General features: G+C 34.1%; 1 long non-coding RNA gene across 1 annotated transcript in view; it reads left to right on the forward strand.

Annotated features, from left to right (window-relative positions):
• Positions 1-10,000, forward strand: part of LOC135204200 (uncharacterized) — a 654,266-nt gene that overhangs the window by 623,323 nt on the left and 20,943 nt on the right. The window lies entirely within an intron of this gene.

Genomic DNA, 10,000 nt, shown 5'->3' on the forward strand with positions numbered 1-10,000 from the left:
CAGCGGAGCCTAACTGCGATTAAATAAAACTAGAGGAACAGTCTATGGATTCCAGAAGAGAAGACAATTAACCTGGAATGGAGAGTCAAGTATTGGACAGACCAATTTGGTAGTGTAGTAGTTTCTTCAAACCTCATTTCATTGCTTGATACTGGTTATTTAAAATTATCTGCGACATTAAACATCAGATTTTTGTAATTATGGGTTTCGTAAAGCTAATCATTTGTGATATTTGTGTGTGAACTGTATTGCTTGAAAAGACGTAGGCTAAAGTCCGTATTACTTGGAGTATTGCATTTTAGTTCAGTTGATCAATTTATCATACACACACACACACACACATTATATATATATATATATATATATATATTATATATATGTGTGTGTGTATGATACATTGATATATATATATATATATATATATAGATATATATATATATATATATATGATAAATTGATCAACTGAACTAAAAATGCAATACTCCAAGTAATACGGACTTTAGCCTACGTCTTTTCAAGCAATACAGTTCACACACAAATATCACAAATGATTAGCTTTACGAAACCGATAATTACAAAAATCTGATGTTTAATGTCGCAGATAATTTTAAATAACCAGTATCAAGCAATGAAATGAGGTTTGAAGAAACTACTACACTACCAAATTGGTCTGTCCAATGCTTGACTCTCCATTCCAGGTTAATTGTCTTTTCTTCTGGATTCCATAGACTGTTCCTCTAGTATATATATATATATATATAGTATATATATATATATATATAATATATATATATATATATATATATTGTGGGTGTGTATGAATGAGTGAATGCGCGTTTGAATATCTACACCACTGCAACATTCTAAAAAGTCATCGACGCGGTGGGATTGCGCAGGACGACGTTTCTTGACCCGTTTAGTAACCACATCCTTTTCCCAAGATTTCTGCTCCGCCTTAGGTATGTTCCTTGAGTGTGAATTTTACGTGGCTCGTCATTAATTGTAACTCTGTCTGGCGCTGTAATTTTGCTCTAACGGTGGTTGGTGAGATATACGCAGTTCCGTGCTTAGAACGGCTCACCTTTGCGTTCATCGGGCTTTACTTCATTACGCAGTCCATGTGATAAGTACTAGTTATTGAGTTGCCTTAGATGTATTCTTTGTTAATGTCGGGATGCTTTCAATGGTAATTTATTCGTTACTTTGCGCACAATTGTTTTCAGTTTTAAGTTTTTGTTTCTATGCATTCATTGTTAATTAGCGCCCATCTGGTTTACGGATACCGTAACTTTGTTACTTTCAGTTTTAGCTGTCGCCGGGTAGCGTTGCTTCATTGTTACTTTGCGCACGGTTGCTTTATTTTGCAACTGTGCGTTTTCGTAGTATTTCTTTAGGTATTTTGTTACGTGATGAGTTCATCGTTAATTTTTGCCAGATCTGATGAATGGTAACCGAATGTAGGTCTGTAGTTTTTCATTAAGTATGCACTGTTTCGAAATCTTTTCATTTCCATTAATGATAGTATTGCTAATAGTATACTAATAGTCATGGCGGAATTTAAATGATTTTGCAATAGCATCACGCTCTATAGGTAAGTTCAGTGATTATTTAATGTTGTTAATAGATAGAGGCAAAAATCAGGAAAGTATATATGTTCTTATGTCTTTCTCCAAGGGTATGTTGGAAAAAGTTACTATTTATGGTTAATTCAAATAAGATAATAAAGCTTATTCCTCATTGTAGATGATTAGAATGTTTGTTAATTGTAGGGGTACCAATTTTAAAACATTTTTATTATATGATTTTCAATTTATATATATATATATATATATATTTTTTTTTTAATGGTATATATAATAGATACTATATATATAATTATGTTAATATATATATATTATAGATATATATGTGTGTGTGTGTGTATATATACATATATATATATATATGTATATATATATATATATATATATATATATATATATATTATATATATACACACACTTAAAAATGACAGTAATAAGCTTTGCGATACGATGTCCGGCATAAAGAATAACACTCATTAGAAAGGTAATTGTTTAGTACAAAAGAAAATATATTTATTCTCCCCTTATTTTGGAAGGTGATATATTACAGCAAAGTTTAACTCTTATTTTGTTCAACTTCAGCTCATTATTTTGACCTTATGTATTAGCCATTTAGTTTTTTTGAACATATTACAATAAATTTAGACCATGCCTTCCTTAAAATATCGCCACATTTGGCCACAATAGCGCGATAACTAACTTTATTCAGTATCCCAGCATGAAAATATTTTACTCCAACAGATAAAATGAATACATCAGTAAGTAAAATTCCATAAATTTCGACGATATAATGCAATTTTCTATTTCTTACATTTTTTTTTATCTGAATATGAATATTTATTTTGATCTGAATATAAATATGAATATAAACATTCATGTTTAGCTAACTTTAGCGTGTCATCAATATATTATTATGTAATTGAAATTATGTATTTTTGGACGTACGTTACAACAGTCGCCCTATAAAATGGCATCAGAATTAGTATCATAGCATGAAGACAGGTCCAAGAGAAATATTGCTGTGCACAAACGCAGTCATTGAGAAATGTAGTATGTTTCTAGTTTGTTGTTTCTTAGGTCTCCTTGCATAAAAACTAATCTGACACTGACCATTCAAAGAGAAGTATCGGTAAGCCTAAATGTACACGGTGAAAAATGAGCGTTTTTCTGTTTAGTTGTTGCACACCAAAAAACATATTAAGAATTTGGTTTTTTGCAGGAGGATTACTGCTGGTCACATAGTGTACAAATGATTAATTTGATAAATGGTTTAGACAGCCCATCCAGACTTTAGGAACTTGACGTGCTGTCCTACAGCTTGTTGGAGCTTGGTTCATTCTACATTGGGCTGGACAATGCACAAAGAAAAAGCAAAGAAATGGGCATTCAGTGTATTTTATATAATAGGATTGTTCAGCAAGAGTACATTTCTGTTGAAAAAGAAAAAAAGGAAGATTCCGCAGAAAAGAGTCCCGTCAGTTCACCTCATGCGGTGCACTGTAGGCATTACTTAAGGTTCTTTGCAGCGTGCCTTCGGGCCTAGCTATAACCCCTTTCGTTCCTTTTACTGTACCTCCTTTCATATTCTCCTTCCTCCCTCTCCTGACAATTAATTCGTAGTGCAACTGCGAGGTTTTCTTCCTGTTACACCTTTCAAACCTTTTACTGTCAATTTGCGATTAAGCGCTGAATGACCTCTAAGGTCCTAATGCTTGGCCTGTATTCTAAATTCCACATTCATTTCAATTCCATCCCAGAAAAGTCACAATGTTTGAAAAAAAAAATTACAACTAACAAAGAAATCGAGTCATGTACTATTAGTATACTTGGAGTAAATAAAGGTAAATTCATAAAAGCTAAATGTACACTTAGGCAAACATTAGGTGGAAAGTAATGAAATGTATCAACGAGAAACTAACATTCTGTGTATGTTTTAAACTAAATATTCTGTCTAATGATTTTGATACAAATATGAAGCTCGGAAAGTTCAGCGGAAGTACTGAAAAATTGCCGTTAGTAACTGTAGTTGTCACCCTCTGAACTTCTCAACCTGCTTCTGTTTTTTATGAAAGATAACCTTCCATCTTTTACTAGTTTCATAGGCTAAAGCACCACTTTTTCTTTTTCACTTCTTTTTCGTCGTTTCCTCGGCCTCGGGATAGACAGGGAATTATTTTGCCCGTTCCGTGGTCATTTCAGCTGAAAAATCTGTCAGTTTTACGAGGCTAACTTGACGTCTCAATTTTTGCGGTGGCAGGAAAGAGAAAACCCCCGTCTCACAACATTACTGAATTGAAGACATTAGTTTGATACCATAACAGGAAAGGTTTCAAGTGAAGTGTTTGATAATGTATGTTATAGTGACGTGTTTTCTTGACGCTTTAAATGCTTGTGTGCGGTTCTGATTTTGAATATGGTTGTTAGTAAACAGTTCACCATTAAAATAAAGGACAGGAAATTCTGAAGATATCTTAAAAGCGAGTAAATGAAAACAAGGTATTACTTTGCTGCAATGCTTACTTTTGTGACTTGTTTTGTATTTTCAGTATAGTTTCTCTTTGTATTAGAAAGGTGTGTGTAGTGTACGTGAAGCCAACTTGAGATGCTTTGGCCTTTTACCAGATTTGGTTTGATTAGTTCATTTTTTCCAAAATATGATTTATGGTGTATGATTTGTAGTGCTTGTACTTGGTATTTAAAGAATTTTTTAATTTTGAAAAATCCTTTTTTGTGAAACGCGCATAGTGTATGTGCGTATGTATGTTTATTATGTATATATTATACACATTTTATATATATATATATGTGTGTGTGTGTGTGTGTGTACATATATATATGTGTATATATATATATATATATATATATAAAAGTGATTCATTAATCTAATATGATGATAAAAAATTTCCCACACAGCGTTTACTAATTTGTAACATACAACAATGACTAAAGTTGAAGATCAAAGGAAATCCAGCCTAAACCTTCAGTTAAAGCGGAGGCCTCAGGTTTCTATTATTTTTACGGAATTAATTCACGTTTCATATGATTATTCAGCATGGCACTTGCTTTGCATAATTACCTCTTGATCGTCGTATTCGTAAAGCTATGAGGTCCGCCTTGATTTTGGAATTTGAATGAGAGATTCTTTTTTTTTCCTGTCTGGTAATACTGCGCCTCTCTTCGCTCTTTGTAGTTAGAATCAGGTTTCCTTCTCACGTCATCTGTTTGTAAGATTTTCACATATTAACTTATATGTATGTATTTATGTATGTTTGTGTGTGTTTGTGTTCGAGAGAGAGAGAGAGAGAGAGAACTTGTGTGTTTACGGGGCAATTTCATAAAGTGTGTTGGGGTTTTTATGCATAATTCGGTGTAAAATAGATGAATTGAAAACTGATTTGAATTATATAAGAGATAGAAATATTATCAGTAGAAAGTTTATGCCTTTTCTTTGAGTGTGAATGAATGATTTAAAATTGTCTAAAATTGAGATGCGATTTTTCTATAGAGGTCCCATTGAAAAGAGTATTTTCGTTAAAAAGACAATAATAGTTCCTTTTAACAGAAGTGTTTCTTCCATGTAACAGTCCCATTATGGGTAGTGTTAGTTGTTTTTAGTCTTGAAAAACCGACGATAATTTTAATGAAATATCTTTCCTCCAGTGTGCATAAGGTTTCAAACCTTTTTTGGGAGGATGAATAACAAAATTGAAAAATAGTAAGCTAAGACTTGAAGCATCCTGTAACATGGATATTTGTGATGCCATGATGTATTCCCGCCTCTGAGTGATCCTTTCTAAATATAAACTCAGTGACTTGGTGACAGAGAGGTATTTACATGAATTCTCAAGATGTGGGCATCGGAATATTTTCCTTAAACTAGGACTCAAGCCACGCCCACTCGATGGCATGTTGCCAGAGTCTTCGATGTGGAAAACTAGCTTCAAATCAAAGACACTCTACTCAATATGGTATTGAACCTTGTTCGGGAGATCTGTTGGTATGCTGAGCTTAAAAATCTTCGACGTTGCTGAGAAAACTAATTTCTTAAAATCTCAAAATATGTTATATGCCAATGGGGTACATACAGTATATAATGATACCTGGCATTATGCCGAAAATTCTCCAAATAACATTGGTTATTTATGTATATTCCTATATATATATACATATATATATATATATATTATATATATATATATATATATATATATATAGTAATGTATAATTTTATAAACGTATGTGTGTTATAGATATTAAACGTACCTATAGAACATTTTTTCATTAGAGTAGCTCCACTGTAAGATGTCATCATCGTGCTTCGAAGCAAGGTTATTTTAGGTTAGGTTGATAAGCCCGTGCCCTACGTTACCATGTCAGTTACCCGCAAGAGTCAACTAACATAGTTCAATCACGGCTCCTTTCTTTGGATTGATGTCATACCTTGGTGTGATGTGAGGCTGAAGTGAGTTAATCTTTGTGTATATATATACGTGTATATATATATATATATATATATATATATATATATATATATATATATATATATATATATATATATGAGAGAGAGAAAGAGAGTTGGAGCAGTAGTTTTTGTAGTTTAGCAAGAATTTATGGCTAATAAGCTTGATATGGAAGCGAGAATGTGGAGAGAAAGATTAACGAACAATTGAAGGTTAGAAAAGATGCAGCCGGAGAGAGGCTGTCTGATGTGGGTGCGAACCTGGGTCGATGGAATGAATATTTTGAAGATGTTGGAAGTAAAGGATAGAAGACAGGCAGAGCTGAATGGTACAAGAGCGGAAAGGGTTGGTGTAAAGATGAGAATGCTTGTGGAGGCTGCTGTTAAGGACTTATGGAATGAAATTGAGAGGTTGAAAATTGGAGACACCAGCAATTAATGGGACTCCAGTTGAGATGCCGATGTATTTTGGTGAAACTGTGTTGGAATGATTGACTGGCATTCGTGTGTCTGGATGGGGAAAAGTTCCAAAGGATTGAGAGGGGTAACTTTCCCTTTTCTTTAAGGTAAAGGTATTGGAGGAGGCTAAGAATTTTAGGGGCATAATGTTAGATAGTGCGCCAGGAGAAGTGTATTCTTGGATATGTATCCAATAAGTAAGACAAATGACAGACAGCTAGATAAGGAAAGAACAGCGTAGGCCTAGACAACGATGAGGGTGTTGTATGCGGCATAGTGAACTTAGATAAAGGGTATAACAGAATTAAGAGGTAATCAAAGGGGTGTTGGGATATGTTGTTTAGAAGAAAAACTGGGAAAATTAATTAAAAGTATATATGGTGAAAGCGACACCTATATTGTATAAGGGTAGTTGCAAAGATATATGCGATGAGAAAATGAGCCGTAAAGGCATGCTGTTTTAATGTTAGTGAAGAAACGCTGCAGAAACTATAGACGGGGTTTGGAAGTTCTTGCTTGAGGGGGAAAGATGAGTGCAAATGTAATCGAGAGTAAGCTTGTCAGAGTAAATGGAAATCTGGAGGGTAAATGTTAATGTTGATGGTGCAGATCAGATGATGGTAGGTTAGAAGAGGATGTAGGTCATAAGATTTTCTTTACAGAAATGAAGTATGGAAGTTGAAAGCGGGTTGAAGAAGAAAGTTTCAAGCTGTTATCCAAGAGAAAGAAGTTGAATGTACAGGTGTCAAAAGAAAGTTGTTTTTATGTGGTTATTAGCACACATCTGCAACTAAGAACACCTCTGCTCCTGTCAATCGTGGAGGTCAGCTCAAGTTTACTTGTTGTGTAACATTCTAAGGAAATTGTGTTGACCTTTGAGTGGTACAAATCCGATCAGAGAGAGAGAGAGAGAGAGAGAGAGAGAGAGACCTTACCTTACCTTACCTTACAGACCGTACATCTTGTTCGGGCTGCCCCAGGTCCCTCAGTGTGAGGCACCTCTAATGTCTACCAGAGAGTTGCTAGTGCATCTTCCGGTATATTTTGCATCTTCCAATCTTGGATGGTCTGGGATGCAGCTTAGATATTTGTCGAGCTTATTCTTAAACACAGCTACGCTCACTCCTGATATATTCCTCAGATGAGCTGGCAACGTTGGCATTGAATAGACGCTGCATTGTAGTTTTTCTTTTTTGTTTTTTTGTTTGTTTGTGATTAACAATGAATTTCTTTCTGTATCATAAAATATTTGATTATGGCAACCCAAAGGAATTAAGAAAATAAATTTTTATCTTATGCTTAGATAAAGGGAAGGTTCAAACGAATGTGTCATGTTACAGCTATGCATACAAAAATTGAAACTCCCAACAGGCCTTTGGTCTTGGGTAAGCGGCACTGAGTCATATGATGCCTGAAAACTAGTAACCGCCGTTTTTTAAAATTATATTTTAATTGAACTCGTTTGGCTTTAAAGTTAATTTTTGGTATCATGTGTGAAAGAAAAGCATCGTTCGTTCACCAGCTTTTGCTTAGAAGTAGATATAATTTCGGTATCCAAAGAGTTGTTTGTAAATAGGGATTTATTTATTATATTAACGCTGGTTTTTTTGGGGGGTTACATGTAATTTTTTGCAGGAGCGCATGCTAACATAACGCCTCTTGAGCAATTAAGTTGAATAATTTGCTATGAATGATCGAAAACTAATCTGTGTTACTTTGTATTCTGAGTATGAGTTAGTTTATGTTGTATACGTATTGTATATTATTTTCGTTTAAAATAACTTTTGTATATTCGAAATTGCGATCATTTCGTAGATATGTGAGAGCATTTTTATGATTTCCAGATGAATTTTTTATAATAATGAATTACACATTTTAATTAATTTTCTTAATTTGAGTCGTGGCGCGATGCATTGTTGTGTTTCATATATATAGAGGTTTTTTCACGCATCTTGTGAATTTAGTATATATTTTTTTTAGACTAAGGTTTTGTTGTTTTGGAAACAGGGTTCCACCTTCATTTCATTACGGTTACATACTACATGTCGCCATGGTGATATGTGGTGCTTATTTATATATATATATATATATATATATATATATATATATATACATACACACACACACACACACACACACATATATATATATATATATATATATATATATATAATTGAGTGTGTATGTGTGTGTGTGTCTGTGTATGCTGGTGCGCTTGTGTGTGTGTGTTGGGGAGTTTAAGCCATTGTGAGTAATTTTGAGTAAACTACAAATTTGGAGTATTTAAAGTGGTGAAACGTGAATTAAGTCTGAATTAAGTGTTTTCATTAATTTGATTTGTTACTTTGGAGGACTAATATACACGATCTTACTTCACAGGTGTGTGGTTCAAGTGATCGGTTGTTGAACTTGTGTTATTTAGTCTGATTATTCACATGGCTGAAATTTATTCAATTTTTGTTTTCACTTAGTAGTTGAAATGTGGTAGTCAGAAGTTCTTGTAACTTGTAACTACCTTCGAACACTGGTGTGAGTAGCAGTTAGTTATACTGAATCTTTAAAGCCGAACAGAATAAGGAGTTGAATACTTGATTATTTAGAGGATGCGCTCAACAGAAATAGGATGGAAGGTGTGTTAGTTGAGATGCAATGTAGGGATCACATGGGGGAGGGAGGGGGGGTGGGGGGCGTTGGCGGTTGAGGTGTAAGGGGTTAAGGGTAGGGAAGGGGAGGCGCCCATCCTGCGTAGACAAGGTCAGCATCATGATGTCGGTTGCTCTATCAAATGCCTTTTAAGCGCGGTTCTTGGCACTTCTTCAGTTCTGCACTTACTTCATTTCCTCACCTCTCGGAACCGTTTCACCTTAACCTGGTGTTCTCAGTTTGCTTTTCGTTGGTGACCTGAATTTCCTTTCTGTTTTGGCTGCTCGTTTTCTTACTTTCAGCAGTGAGACTGTCTGGCCGCTGAGAATTACCTGGCTTCCTCTTGCTTTCGCATTTATTCATTGTTTTGTTATTTGCTGCCTGTTTTCAAGTTTTCCTTTTGGAGAGTGGTTTTCATTGTTGCTTTATATTTGCCTAACTTTATGTAATTAGCATATTTTCTAATTGATTGAGGAATACTATTGGCTCTTCTCGTTATTTGCTATGGTGCTTATTATTTTCGTATTTACGTCTTGTATTATTTACTTCTTATATTTCTATCATCATTGCAAGGTCCATCACTCTGGTGTTGTTTCTATGTTTATTATTATCTTAGTTGCTTCTCGTATATACGTGTATGGCTTTTAATTTTTTTTCTTTTTGGCATTGCTTTGAGATAATTTTTCATAAGCATATTTGTTATGATGGTAACTGACCTCTTGTATTGGAGGTACTCAAGGTTAATTTTGTATTGCCTCGTACTTTCTCATCTACCAAATTAAAATCTTTATTTCCTTTCCATATATGATATTTATTGTATTCTTACACAATTGTTCATTCTTTATGTTCGTCCAAG

This window comes from Macrobrachium nipponense, chromosome 24, assembly GCF_015104395.2.
Source record: "Macrobrachium nipponense isolate FS-2020 chromosome 24, ASM1510439v2, whole genome shotgun sequence".
In the NCBI taxonomy this organism is placed as follows: Eukaryota; Metazoa; Arthropoda; class Malacostraca; order Decapoda; family Palaemonidae; genus Macrobrachium; species Macrobrachium nipponense.